Genomic DNA, 15,538 nt, shown 5'->3' on the forward strand with positions numbered 1-15,538 from the left:
TTCTGCTCTGACTTCAGTAAGCAATGGAATTACCAGAAAATTATGAGCTTTATGGACATCAGAAAACACTATATTGGAGAAATTGTCTGTGTTGCAGAAATGCATCAAAGTATTTAAAAAGGAATAGATTGGTTGAATTTTATAAGTCCTAGACGGACCTTCACTATTTTGGTCATTTAAAGGCATGATTCGCTCAAAAATAAACTTCTGTCATCATATACTGACTCCCATTTCCTATTCTAAACCTTTATGCTGTATATGTATGTTTGTATGTATGTATGTATTCATTCATTCGTTTGGAAGCATCTTCACATAGTTCTTTTCCTTATCACAGTTCATAGTGTATTTCTTGTGGCTTGTGTGCTGCAGTCTTCTAAGACACATGATGGCTTTTTATAAAAGTGAAAGTGAAAAAAAAAGTGAAGGCGACGTGGCGTGTGGCCAAGTATGGTGACCCATACTCGGAATTTGTGCTCTGCATTTAACCCATCCAAAGTGTGCACACACACAGCAATGAACACACACCGTGAACACACACCCGGAGCAGTAGGGGGTTCGGTGCCTTGTTCAAGGGCACCTCAGTCGTGGTATTGAGAGTGGAGAGAGCGCTGTACATACACTCCCCCCACCTACAATTCCTGCCGTCCCAAGACTCGAACTCGCAACCTTTGGATTACGAGTCCGACTCTCTAACCATTGCTTTTAACGTTTTATGTGGGACAACAGGCTATTGCCATATCGAAATCTAAAATTTGAGAGTGAAAGAGAGAGTGCAGGCATGCATATAATTTAAGGTAATAGAATGAGGTTAATAATAAACAGAATAGACAATGCATTAAAAAATAATAACTATATGGCAATAAAAATATAGATAAAATAGAATTATGAATGTGCTAATTGTTTTAGGAGGTTATGTACAAAATATAGAGAAAATAGAAAGAATAATGAATATGCTATTTTACAGATGAAAAGTTTTGAGAAGTTATGTACAGATGGACAGTCCTGTTAGGCTGATATGTTCAGGTGGAATATAGCCTGAAGGGAAAAAGCTGTTCTTAAACCGTTCAGTGATGATTTATGTGTTTCCAAATGTAAGAACAGAAACAATGTTTTAGTATTGAAGGCAAAAATAGATCTCAATTAGGCTAATTCATGCACGTGTATGCTTTTGTTTTCTTCTTCTCTAAGATGGCAGAAGTGACTCAACCGGAAACTGTAAAGCAGGCGAAAGGTGTCTTGTGAGCACGCAATATGTTTCTCGTGCGCACGCAAAAGTCTTAATTTATTTATTTTTGCCAATGTCCCTTTAGGGGCTCCGTCCATTTTGACGTGTCATTTTAGAATCTGAGTGCTAATGAAATTGCAGAGCTTCAATGAAAGGCTTTACAAGTAACAAGTGACGTGACATACGGCCAAGTATGGTGACCCATACTCGGAATTCGTGCTCTGCATTTAACCCATCCAAAGTGCACACACACACCGTGAACACACATCCGGAGCAGTGGGCAGCCATTTATGCTGCGGCACCCGGGGAGCAGTTGGGGGTTCGGTGCCTTGCTCAAGGGCACCTCAGTCATGGTATTGATGGTATTGAGGGTGGAGAGAGTGCTGCACATTCACTCCCCCCAGCCCGAGACTCGAACCCGCAACCTTTTGGATTACAAGTCCAACTCTCTAACCATTAGGCCACGACTTCCCAAGTAAGGACTTACGAAGTAATGACTTCATTTCCATCTGTCACAAAATGGATGAATAGAAGTTTCTATTGAAAATTAAAAAAAAGAAAGAATCAATTATTAATGTATTAATTGACCGTTCACAAAGAGCATGATTGACAGGTGATCTGACCAATCAGAATGCAGAGATTATCTGCCATCTTGCCCGACCGCTACGACAGGTCTCCGTACAAATACATGTTAAAACGGGGGGAAAAATTGACTGAACTGAAATTTTTCAAAATAATAAAATACAAATGTGCGGAGGGTTAAGCTGTGCTGTTGTTGGTTGCCACGGTAACTATAATAAGCTAAGGTATTACTTTAAAGTACTTGTTTTGCGTACCAGAAAATCTGAGTTAAATGCTGAGTGTTAAATAATAAATTAATCTGCGATGTATTTTTGCGGCATTGTTTGTTGGTCATGCAACAGTAACTAAGGGTGCGAACGGTCAGTTCCATTAATTCCACTGTTTATAACATTTCAGATCGACAAATAAATAGATATTTCTGAAACAGTTTAATTGATGTTTAAAAAATTTAATTATATGTAACAATAAAATTTCAAATAAATAAATCACTTTCCAAACTCATGAATAAAACTGCCTATCAAAAGTTTAGAGTCATTATGATGTAATGATTGTGTGTTTTACATTTTTATTTAATGTACACTAAAAATTGTATACAGTATGAATAAACATTCAAATTTGCACACAAGGAACAAATGAATATTCAGCTTAAGATACACACTATGGCTGTCAGCAAAGGCAAATATTTAAGGACATGTTTAAGGACATTACATTAAATTCAACTATATAAAAGCAATTGGGGTGATACAAGATGTCTTTGATTTCAGAAAAAAAAAGTTGATTCCAGGTTTGGAACAACATGATGGTAAGTAAATGATGACATATTTCATTTTTGGATGGCCTAATCCTTTAACAAAACATGGTAAAATATTTTATAGTTAAAAAAAAAAAAATACTGGCAATTTTCCTTAGACATGGTGTGTGCATATGTTTGTGTGTAAGAGCCAGACCTTTCCCTTTGAGCATGTTCCCTTCCCAGTATCCATTGAGTTATTATGTAAATGAGGCAGTGGGGGTTTGACCTATCAGAGTGCAACGTGTAATTGGGTTGCAGAGTTAATGGAGTGTGGATGTGAGGCCTTTTCAACAGCAGGTTACATTCTCATTAGAGTGGACTCTACATCGACTCTTAACAGTCAACACACCCCACCTCCTCGAAAACTCACAAACACACATACATACTTATTTCCAGCAGGCCAAGGTGAACGGCAGAGCTGAGCAAAAAACATGCTTTAGATTTAGGTTTTTTTTTTTCTTACAATTTTCTGAAGCTTTCTGGTAAATGGTCATTGTTGAGCTGCCCAGCAGCAATGCAAAGCCAACAGATTTTCAAGAAGTATCCCATGATTGAACCTTTGACGTTCCCATTACCTGAAGTGAAAAATTACCATTACATTAAAACCACTTTTCAAGGTTAATGTAAGCCATAATCCCAGAGTGTCTCGTGGACTGTAATTTAATTTTCCAAAGGATATATTTTTCCATCAGCCAAGCTAACCAAATAAAACTCCGTCTAAGTATTATAGGGCATTATATACGCAAAAATTGTAAGCCAAAACGTGAACACAAAATTTTACAATAAGGGCCCAATAGTTAAAGCCCACATGAAATCAAAATTGACACTATTTACTTTGTTAGCACACATCTGTGCCAAAGTTAATCCACCGGAATTTTTTTTTATTTATTTTTTTTATTTGAAAAATGTCTTCCGCTCTGGAATGGCATTCCTTCTCTCATGCAGGGCTCCAGACTCTTTCTTCCCACTGGTCACTCTTTTGCGACTAACTTTCTCAGTTGGTCGCACGAGCACATGATTTGGTGGCAATTTTTATTTATTTATTTCACTACAGCATGGGATTAATCAATGCATGCTGATGAATTTTTATCAAAGTTTATAGTTATATGGAAATGAAAGTGGTTAACATTCAACTCGTTCTTTTTCATCAGTAGTATTATTTGTGATTTGAATTTTGTGAACGGGAGTTCCTCTTTTGCTGTGTTATAAGCTGGGCTTCGGATGCTTTCGCTTTCAAATTCGCGATCTTGTTGTCACACACCTTTCACTTTTAAGACTAAAACAAAAGATGGATTCATTCTTATTCTTAATTAAAAAGCACAACAACAAGACAAGATACAATGACTAACTAGTTAACAAAACGTTTATTAACAAAAAATGAATAAGATGAGGCATGGCATACACCACATGCTGTATTATATACTGGCTAATAAATTACAGAACGTTTAGCAAACACAGGAATAAAATAAAAGAGATCCTCCATAGCGTAACGTGAGGTAAACAGCAAAGATAAGAAGCTTTTCAAAATGAAAACAAAAAGTAAAACTAAAATTGCTGTCGGTGACAGTGCTTGCATGTTTTTTTCCCACAAGAATATCAACATGTTCACCTTCTCTGGTTTAAAAAGTGGTGTTTTACTTTTACTTTTGCCTGAAAACCATCCATCGTTGCCTCAATATTCACGTCATTTTTGCGGCATGCACCTTCACGCTCCTGCTGACGTGGCGAGAATAAACCAGGCGCAGCACAGTTCAGAGGAATAGTGCGGTTTCGTTATGCTTTCAGTTTCATATGGCGTTTGATGTTTCACATATGCAACAGAAATGGCAGCGCTTATAAATTGAACATTGCAGTGGTCTAAACTAAAAAAAGTTAGTCGCACAGGCAGAAAAAATGGTCGCAGTCTGGAGCCCTGTCATGATGTCACTCTGATAACTACTTAATAAAAATACAGCTGTTCTTATGTCAGCTCAGGTGCATTAAAAATATTAACAGATAGAACTTTGATTTTAATAATGTATTAGTAAATTCTGAAATTAACATTAACAAAGATTAAGAAATGCTTTATTTTTCATTGTTAACTAATGAAACTAATGTAAACAAATGGAACGTTATTGTAAAGTCAAACATTATGCAGAAAAACATGAATACAATATTACATCTAAAAGTCAAAATCAGTGGCGCACCTCTTTACCATAATCTCGTCAGTCAGAACATTCAGCATCCACGCTCTACAGATTATTTTTATTTAGATTGATTGCACATCTGTTATCTTCATCTACCCGTTTTCTTTCTCTCATGCACTGACCTGTGGTCTGTAATCACATTTGCTGAAGTTTTCTGTATCGACGAGGTGGGCTCATCTCAGACCTGTAACGTTCATTTGTGCTTGTATTTTTTTCTCACAGTTACAGTGTTTGCTTTGGAAATTCCCTCAGCAGTAGGGAGGCAGTTATGTCTTGTTTAATTTGGTCAGTTGCTGATGTCTGGCAGGAGTTTCAATCAAACAGCAGGAGAAGATCATTCAAGTGTGCACATTTTCATTAAATTCTCAATGTAAATTAATTACATTTTAGCTCCACCTCAGTAGATAATTTATCAACTATTTGGTAAGGATGCGTCGAGATAAAATTCTGGCCATTACCGATTACAATATCATTAGTTGTGATTATTAAATCGGGTATTAGTGTTACTAGTTCTCATACCTGGGATAAGGTTTTATGTATGTGTGTGTGTTACAGCCTTGCACTAGCCTCAAATTTAGGCCCTGGCCCGAGATGCTCGAGCCCTAGCCCGGCCCGCGTCCGACAACTTATCAGAATTACTGGCCCGAGTCCGACCCGAGCCCATTTTTTTCCCCCTTCTCCCAAAACAACTTATACTACTGTTTTGGCTATTAAAATAGTTCAGTTTTGTATGTAATGTCAAAATTATTATATTTAGTTTAGTTTTTTTAAGTTAATTTAGAAAAACTTTTAGAGCATTTTTGTTTGTTAAATATAAGTTTTTGCTTTTTAAAGTAACGACCAAGCGGCCAGTGGCAGACAGTGAGCTGATCATAGCCTATGTTTGATCAATTTAGCCTTCTCAAATAATCACGACTTGCCTAAAATAAAATCTATAGATATACTAAAACAGTTCAAGCATATAACAATGTTTAAACGTTAAACCTGTGCTATAATGATAATGTGTGCTAGCCTATATCCAAGTTTGTGTGGAAAGTGGAAGCTAAAGCGCATTCTGCAGGACATGGAGGCACCAGGGTAATCACTTGCATTTTTTTCATTGGAAACAACTTAAAATAGCCTACGCCGCCATTTTTTTCAGATAAAGCTAAGGGTAATACATCATTTGGAACTGTAAAGGGTCTACTTTTATTTGTGTGCACTCACAATATCAACAAAACATTCTGCTTTTATAAAACAAATAAAACAAACATGATGACATTATTTTATCTTTCTTATTAAAAAATAAGAACAAAGATACACATTACAAATACACATAATATACAAATAAAACAAACAGTGCTTTATTTTCAGGTACAATAGGTGTATTTAGCAGGAGCATTCAATGAAATTGAATGAACAAATATAAAAATAAAACACTACATAGACTGATTCCTAAAGCAACGGTGTTAAAGTTTTTCAGTCAAGAATAGTGAGTGATTTTTCTCTTTGCGTTTTGTTAACGTTAAATGAATAGTTCCCCCAAAAATAAATATTCTGTCATCTGTCTGCCAATTCTGTCATAATGTTTTATTTTTATACCATCATTTACTCAAAAGTTGATTTAAACCTGAATGAGCTTCTTTCTTCTGCTGAACATAAATGTTATTTTGAAGAAGGTGGAAAACCAAACAGTTGCTGGTCCTCAGTGACTTCCATAGGATTTTTCTTTCCTACTATCAAAGTCAATGTGGACCAGCAACTGTTTGGTTACCCTCATTCTTCAAAATATCTTATTTTGGGTTCAGCACAAGACATTAATAGAGGTTTGGGACAACATGAGTGAGTAAATAATGACAAATATCACGCATCTAATATACAGGCACGCATCCGTTTCTCTCTTAACTATTTACTTTCATTTTAGAGATAACCAACTGAGTCTATATGTAAATCTTGTGTGTTTTGACCGTTTTAGCGCAAAAGATAACTTAGTTGAGTAATCCTGCGCTGCTAGACAGGCTTTTTAGTGCGCGTGCTTCAGGTGTATGCGCTCAGAAAAAGCGCACGTCAGACCAGCACGTAAATTAAACATTTAACCAGCAAGGCTTGTATGCAAATAATGTACTTTTGCGATCGCGAATAAGTGCAGTGTCCTGTCAGAGTAACTCTACTGCTGTATGTCGTATTGTACAGTATATAGAGATGGAGGGCCAGAACTGTATATGACATAATGTGTGCTGTAGCACGATACTACGATATTTCTTCAAAAGCAGATCGTGGAGACATTTTTATCATCCACGATCAAAAATCGTCATATCGCACACCTCTAACTAAAGGTCAGTATTAGGCAAGATTCACAGCTGAATGGCTGCATCTCATTTAGCTGTAACTATATTCATGCTACTGCACAGCCTTTAGTCACTTAAAGGGGTCATATAATGCGATTTCAAGTTTTCCTTTCTCTTTGGAGTGTTACAAGCTGTGTGTTACAAGATTCCTGAAGTTGCAAAGAGGATGATTTTATTCACGCTGTAGTATTGTTGTTGCCGCCAGCGCCAAGTCGTGAAGACACTGTGTTTCGTTGTGAAAGCGAAAGTACTTTGTTTAAGCTTCCAAAAAAGGACACAACTAGAAATCAGTGGTTAATTTGTATTTACAACACTGTTCCAGAAGAGTTCAACCCAAATATTAGAGTGTGTACTGCGCATTTTACGGAGGACTATTTCCTGAACCTGGCAGGAGAGTAGGCTTGCACAAAAGCTGTTTCTATAAAGTGGGGCAATTCTAACTTTGCAAGGACAGTCTGGCGCTTGACTCACAGTAAGTGCGTTTCTGCTACTGACGATTCAAACGCGAGTTTTGAGGAGTGTAGAGTAGTGCCTGTTTGTTGTTGTTAATGATAAGATTAAACACTGCTGAGTGTTTAATCTTATCATTATACGTTACTGACACTCTATCCTCCAATTTGATACTGTTAAGTGCTTTGACACAATCTGTATTGTTAAAAGCGCTATATGAATAAAGGTGACTTGACTTGACAAATGAAGACATTGTAATGTTTACGTGGCACGATGCAACACGATGCGTAAAAAGACAGTATAAGTCATTATAATCAGTATGTCCCCACTGGATGCAACAAATGTGTCGTTTGTAATGGGTTTTTTATTGTTTTAGTCTCGTCTGGCCAGGAAAGGCCATCACAATACGGTGAGAGACATAACAATTCCAATCACAACGCACCGGATAGATGGCCAATCAGAGCACACCTCGCTCCTCAGAACAATGAGCTTTGTAAAAATTTACGCGTTTCAGAAGGCGGGGCATAGAGGAGCAACAATAATGTACAATGTGTGGAAAATGTTTTTTGAACCACGTACCACGTAAACACATTGAATTACACCGAATACACAAAATAATGTTCTTGTTAGCAACGTCATATGACCCCATTAAAAATGGCTTCTACATGCACCACCATTCAAAGGTTTGAGGTTGTTTAGTTTTTAGTCGTTCTATTCATACAGGAATATGGGGGAAAAAATTATTTTGTAGTGTTTCCACAAAAAAAGTATAAAATATTAAGCAGCACCACCGTTTTCAGCTGTCATAGTAATAAGACATGTTTCTTGAATACCAAAAATTTGGTATTGCCATTGCATAATTGTATTTTAAAATATATTAAAATTGTAAACAGTTAATTTAAATTGTAATTATATATCCCAATCTTACAGGTTTGTTTATTTGTTTGTTTTTTGCATTTTGCATTTCAATCAAATAAATGCAGCCTTTGTGAGCATAAGAGACTCAAAAATATAGGATGGATAGGCCAAACTGAACTTGTTTCAACCACTCCAATCAGAGAGCAGCCCGGTCTGTGAGTCTCAGTGTAATTCAGATGCGGTCCATTCGTCCTCATGAGCCCTGAGAGGACATGAAAGGAAGCCGAGGACTCTAATGAACAAGAGATCACTAATGAACAAGGAGAGAGAGAGAGAGAGAGAGAGAGAGGTTTGTCTGACTTCTTTGGCCATCTCAGCGAGCTAGTGAGACGTTAGCTACAGCCTCACATCCCCTTTAATCCCAATCCCTCAATACTGCTGCCCTTCCAGTTCACAATCTGCCCTCCGCACAGAGGTTTGGGCCTGTTTGCTATAACAAGCGAAAGGATTACCGCTTACCGAACATTTGAATTGTGTTAATGTGCTGAGGCGAGTCTTCTCGGTGTAGCCCAAAGCGCCTTATTGGTCGAAACTTTCAAGAAGAGAAAAAAAGAGTAATACTGATGACAAAGGCTGAGTTGTTTAACGTATATCCAGCCCATTCAGCTCTTCCAAGATTATGCTAGGAATCAGTTTGCAATTGTAAAACTCGCATGTCAAACAAAGTCATGTGCAGTTTTTCCTTGAAACTGTAAAACCTAGAGTTTATTTAAAATAATGTACCATCACTCTTTACTTGAGTCACTTAAATATCAAGGCAGCCATGAGCAATTTAAAGAAAGCAAGAACCCTTTCAGGTAGTGTCATTGTATGGTATCACTGAGGGAAAATTTTAATGAATTACTCCAACACTGCTTACCTTAGTTTTACTCCCATGGCTTTCTGTTGAATGTGACCTGTCAGTATAGATCGGACAGGAAAAAGAAACCATTAATGTTCCGAGATGTGAGAGCCGAGATGTGCTCACAGCCACACTTTCTGAGCAAGAAAAGTGCACTGAAAGCTTTTAGCTGTTCTTGTCAATCTAAGGAGCAGAAATAAAAAGAGGAGGATGTTTTTAATGTAGTAAAAGAAATGTAAGGACAGTGTTCTGAATATTTCCCCTTTAATATGGTTTATCAAGAGGAGGACTGCAAAACCATTTGTCATACCTTTTAAGTTAAATAAAATATTAAATAAAATTATGAAAATGTAAATATTTAATCTATTAAATGGGATTAGCTAGGTCACTGAGGTTTTTCTAGTTGTAGGAAACTGTTCAGAGGGACAACTGCCACGTTAATGCATAGCTATAGGAATAATAATTTGATGTAAATGCTGGATGTAATGCTGATCCTGTTCCAAATTCAGATATGGGCAAGGCCTGTTATGAGGGGTCAAGGTTTTACTGGTTAGCGTGGCCCCATTAGCCTCCGCTGATAGATTTTGTAATTATACCAGCTGGCAGTAAAAAGCATCTTTGAATCAATCAATCAATAAATCAGTCAGTTCTAGCAACTGATCACAGAAAGGTTTTTGAACCTAAAACAAATGTAATATGCGCCAATACCTGTTGTCCCGCCATCATGCCGGTGCACATATCATTGGAGAATAAATATTGTTGTAAGGGATAGAGGATGTTGATTGAAATGTTTTTGATTAAAGATTATGAAGTTGCATGAATTTAAAAAATAAAATAATGATGTACACAAATAAATCCCTAGATCCCTATATCCTTCAAATTAGTTACACCTCAGGATAGTTGTGTTGCTAGATCAGCATTGTCATGTCATTTTCATGCACTTCCAAAGTCATTACATGGACAGCCAGTTTTAGGTCTCTCCAGAGATGCTCAATTGGGTTTAAGTCAGGGCTCTGGCTAGGCCATTCAAGAACAGTCACAGAGTTGTTGTGAAGCCACTCCTTTGTTATTTTAGCTGTGTGCTTAGGGTCATTGTCTTGTTGGAAGGTAAACCTTCGACCCAGTCTGAGGTCCTGAGCACTCTGGAGAAGGTTTTCATCCAGGATATCCCTGTATTGGCCGCATTCATCTGTCCTTCGATTGCAACCAGTCGTCCTGTCCCTGCAGCTGAAAAACACCATGCTTCACTGTTGGGACTGTATTGGACAGGTGATGAGCAGTGCCTGGTTTTCTCCACACAGACCGCTTAGAATTAAGGCCAAAAAGTTCTATCTTGGTCTCATCAGACCAGAGAATCTTATTTCTCACCATCTTGGAGTCCTTCAGATGTTTTTTTGTGTCTTGCACTGAGGAGAGGCTTCCGTCGGGCCACTCTGCCATAAAGCCCCGACTGGTGGAGGGCTGCAGTGATGTTTGACTTTCTACAACTTTCTCCCATCTCCCGACTGCATCTCTGGAGGTCAGCCACAGTGATCTTTGGGTTCTTCTTTACCTCTCTCACCAAGGCTCTTCTCCCCCGATAGCTCAGTTTGGCCGGACGACCAGCTCTAAGAAGGGTTCTGGTCGTCCCAAACATCATCCATTTAAGGATTATGGAAAGCACTGTGCTCTTAGGAACCTTAAGTACAGCAGAATTTTTTTTGTAACCTTGGCCAAATCTGTGCCTTGCCACAATTCTGTCTCTGAGCTCTTCAGGCAGTTCCTTTGACCTCATGATTCTCATTTGCTCTGACATGCACTGTGAGCTGTAAGGTCTTATATAGACAGGTGTGTGGCTTTCCTAATCAAGTCCAATCAATATAATCAAACACAGCTGGACTCAGTCTGCGAAGTCTGCGAAGCCTGTATTAAGATCTGTTAAAAGATGGACTAACGAAACAGAGCGGGATTTACAAGCCTGTTTCGACCTGACTGATTGGACTGTTTTTGAAGCTGCTGCAAATGACTTGGACGAGCTCACAGAGACTGTAACATCTTATATCAGTTTCTGTGAGGACATGTGCATTCCTACCAGGACTCATCTATTCTACAACAATGACAAACCATGGTTCACTGCCAAACTCAGACAGCTCCATCAGGCCAAAGAAGATGCTCACAGAAAGGGGGATAAAGTCTTGTACAAACAGGCCAAATACACACTGGAAAAGGAGATCAGAGTGGCAAAGAGGAATTATTCTGACAAGCTCAGGAACAAATTCTCTTCCAGCGATCCGGCTTCAGTGTGGCTAGGATTAAAGGACATCACCAGCTACAAAACACCACCCCCCAGCACTCTGGAGAATCAACATCTGGCAGACGACTTAAACAAGTTCTTTTGTCGTTTTGAACGATCACCCCACACCCGCCCAGAACACCCCTCCACACAACCATTCACACCTCCAGCAACCCCTCTCTCCCCCACACCTACAATTCAAATCAGCGAAGACGATGTGTGCCAGGTCTTCAGGAAGAACAAAAGAAGGAAAGCACCTGGTCCAGATGGTGTGTCACCAGCCTGCCTAAAAATCTGTGCTGAGCAGCTGGCCCCCATCTTCACACAGATCTTCAATAGATCACTGGAGCTGTGTGAAGTCCCCTCATGCTTCAAACGCTCCACCATCATCCCCGTCCCAAAGAAACACAAAATTACTGGACTTAATGACTACAGACCTGTGGCACTAACGTCTGTAGCCATGAAATCATTCGAAAGACTGGTTCTGGCTCATCTGAAGGACATCACTGGACCCTTACTGGACCCCCTGCAGTTTGCCTACAGAGCAAACAGGTCTGTGGATGATGCAGTCAACATGGGACTGCACTTCATCCTGCAGCATCTGGACAGACCAGGGACTTATGTGAGGATCCTGTTTGTGGACTTCAGCTCTGCTTTTAACACCATTATCCCGGAAACCCTTCAAAATAAACTAACTCAGCTCTCCGTCCCCACCTCCGTCTGCCAGTGGATCAACAGCTTCCTGACAGACAGACAGCAGTTAGTAAAGCTTGGCAAATTCACATCCAGCACTCGAACCATCAGCACTGGAGCTCCTCAGGGCTGCGTACTCTCCCCACTGCTCTTCTCCCTCTACACCAACGACTGCACATCTAAAGACCCCTCTGTCAAGCTCCTGAAGTTCGCAGACGACACCACACTGATCGGCCTCATCCAGGACGGTGACGAGTCTGCTTACAGACAGGAGGTTAAGGAGCTGGCTGTCTGGTGCAGTCTCAACAACCTGGAGCTTAACACGCTCAAAACGGTGGAGATGATCGTGGACTTCAGGAGAAACCCCCCTGCTCTCCCCCCACTCACCATCATGAACAGCACCGTGACTGCAGTGGAGTCATTCAGATTCCTGGGCACCACCATCTCTCAGGACCTGAAGTGGGATATTCACATTGACTCCATTGTCAGGAAGGCCCAGCAGAGGTTGTACTTTCTTCGCCAGCTGAGGAAGTTCAACCTGCCACAGGACTTACTGAAACAGTTCTACTCTGCCATCATTGAATCCATCCTCTGCACCTCAATAACTGTCTGGTTCAGCTCAGCTACCAAATCTGACCTCAGAAGACTACGGAGGGTCAACCCGGTCTCATCCCAAGTCGTCACATATTGACGCTTTGGTTTTGGCGTCGCTTTTTGACTCTTAAGGTACCCCTTTAGCGTCACTTTTCGACGTGAAGGGAAGCGTAATTTTTCTGCGTCGATATGCTAACGCGCTATTGGGAATTTTATCGTCATAATAAGGTTGCCATTATTGCATATATGTAGAGGTGTGATTTTTGAATGTAAACAGTGAAAATAATGACTTACCCAACCCCTGCCCCTAAACCTACCATTTGTGAAGAAAAGGCAAGATATAGGAGGCAGATGCAAGTACTGGCATAATTTATTTAAAAATGATTAATATACGCTAAGTGTTGCCTATTTAAAAAAATTCCCTTCCCTTCACGTCGAAAAGTGACGCTAAAGGGGTACCTTGAGCATCAAAAAGCGACGCCAAAACCAAAGCGTCAATATGTGACGACTTGGGATGAGACTGTGTTAGGAGGGTAGTACGGACTGCTGAGCGAATCATTGGTACAACCCTCCCCACTCTCCAAGAACTGTACTTATCCAGAGTGAGCAAAAAGGCTGGTAAAATCACTCTGGACCCCTCACATCGAGCACACAACATCTTTGAACTGTTACCGTCTGGCCGACGCTACAGAGCTCTGAGCACCAGAACGACCAGACACAGGAACAGTTTCTTCCCTCAGTCAATACATCTCATGAACACTCAATAAATAAACGTAGAACACACAACTAATACATTATCCATTCACCACACTCACTTATTTTATTTTCTCATTTCTAATTTGCACATACTTGACCTGTACATACATAGTCGCCTATATTATATATTATATATTGTGTATTTTTTTTTTTTTTTTTTGCTGCTTTGTACATTGGTCATTGGCTATTTCCTGTTATTTTGTTTCATTACCTGTGTCCTGTCCTGTTACTGTCCTTCTGTTGCACTGTGGAGCTTCTGTCACTACAACAAATTCCTTGTATGTGTAAACATACTTGGCCAATAAAGCTCATTCTGATTCTGATTCTGAAAGGAAGGTGTAGAACCATCTCAAGGATGATCCGAAGAAATGGACAGCACCGGAGTTAAATATATGAGTGTCACAGCAAAGGGTCTGAATACTTAGGACCATGTGATATTTCAGTTTTTCTTTTTTAATAAATCTGCAAAAATGTCAACAATTCTGTGTTTTTCTGTCAATATGGGGTGCTGTGTGTACATTAATGAGGAAAAAAAATGAACTTAAATGATTTTAGCAAGTGGCTGCAATATAACGAAGAGTGAAAAATTTAAGGTGGTCTGAATACTTTCCGTACCCACTGTAAATCCCAGTCAGGGGAAGATTGTGCGTACGTGCATCTCCACCCCATCTCCTCCCCGAAATAACCATATATGGAGCTTACAACGCCTAGTTTTACTATGCATAACCTTATCTGTATCATTTCCATGCATATTCCCATCCACGTGACACCATGTTTAACACCGTCAAAGGTACAAGGCATTAAGGAAATATGAGATAAGGACTATAAATGCCATTTGTGCCATACATTTATTTTTATTGCTAAAAATCATCCAATATCCTTATGTTTTAGAATAAATATATTAAAATATCCATAAAAACAAAACTGTTTAAAATAGTTATCAGATAAATATTTTAGAATAGAGTTCATCACATTCTTTAACACTGGCCAAATAGTAGGCTATTTCAGTCGTTTTAAACAAAAATTTAAGCAGTTTGACTGATAAGGTGAACATCTTTTAGCTGACCAACTACCTTTGAGATGTGAGTGAATGGTAAAGGCCCCAGTATAGTCATGACAAAATCCTTTTGTGTTCTTTGCTTTGGGGTAAAAAGTTTATTGCTGTATATTTGTTGTTTGTTTTTACCCGAGCAGTAATATACTGTTTGAGAACATCTCAACAACGCCCACTCTGTTGAGAGCCGCATTTAGATGAATATGTAAATAGGTGCTGTGAGCATTTTTAACACATAACAGAAATGTCAGTGTTGATAAAATGGTTAAGAAAGCATCTGATCATAGCGATTTGCATATGTTTGCACCAGATCTGCAATTTGGCACTCAAGTCAAGTCGCATCATTTTTATTTATATACAGTAGACAGCTTTTGCAGTATTACACATTAAAAGTGTCACTTTCCATTAGAATTACAACTTAAATTATACAACTATTATATAGCAGATTTCCAGTGTGTTCGTTTTTTTAACTGATGTCTGACCTTGACAGACTGAACAGAAGAAATGAACCAGAGAAGAATTCCATGTCAACAAAGGCAGATTGCCACAGAGAACTTTTAGTTCAAAGTTGCTTACCAGCATGCCAAAGTGAAATTTCTGGAAAGTTTGCTTTGGCAAGTTTTTTCAAACTCTCTAAACAAACTCCAAAAGACCTTCATTTTGACCTTTTTTTGTTCAAAAAGAGGTCACACCAATTCTTGCTTCAATTTCACTTATCGTATAGGAGGCCTTAATGATGACGTGAAAAATCTGTGGTAAAACATCCAATTCTACCTTGTGTAGTTAGAAGATAAGGATGATTGTTTCACTTAACTCTGTGACATCAATGCTGGTTTTGTTAACGAGC

General features: G+C 39.0%; 1 protein-coding gene across 1 annotated transcript in view; it reads left to right on the forward strand.

The window, feature by feature from the left end:
- The window catches only part of LOC306887908 (serine/threonine-protein kinase ULK4-like), a gene marked incomplete at its 5' end in the record, with an annotated part of 228,790 nt that overhangs the window by 139,115 nt on the left and 74,137 nt on the right, over positions 1–15,538 (forward strand).

This window comes from Barbus barbus (genome assembly GCF_936440315.1).
Source record: "Barbus barbus genome assembly, chromosome: 21".
Lineage (NCBI taxonomy): Eukaryota > Metazoa > Chordata > Actinopteri > Cypriniformes > Cyprinidae > Barbus > Barbus barbus.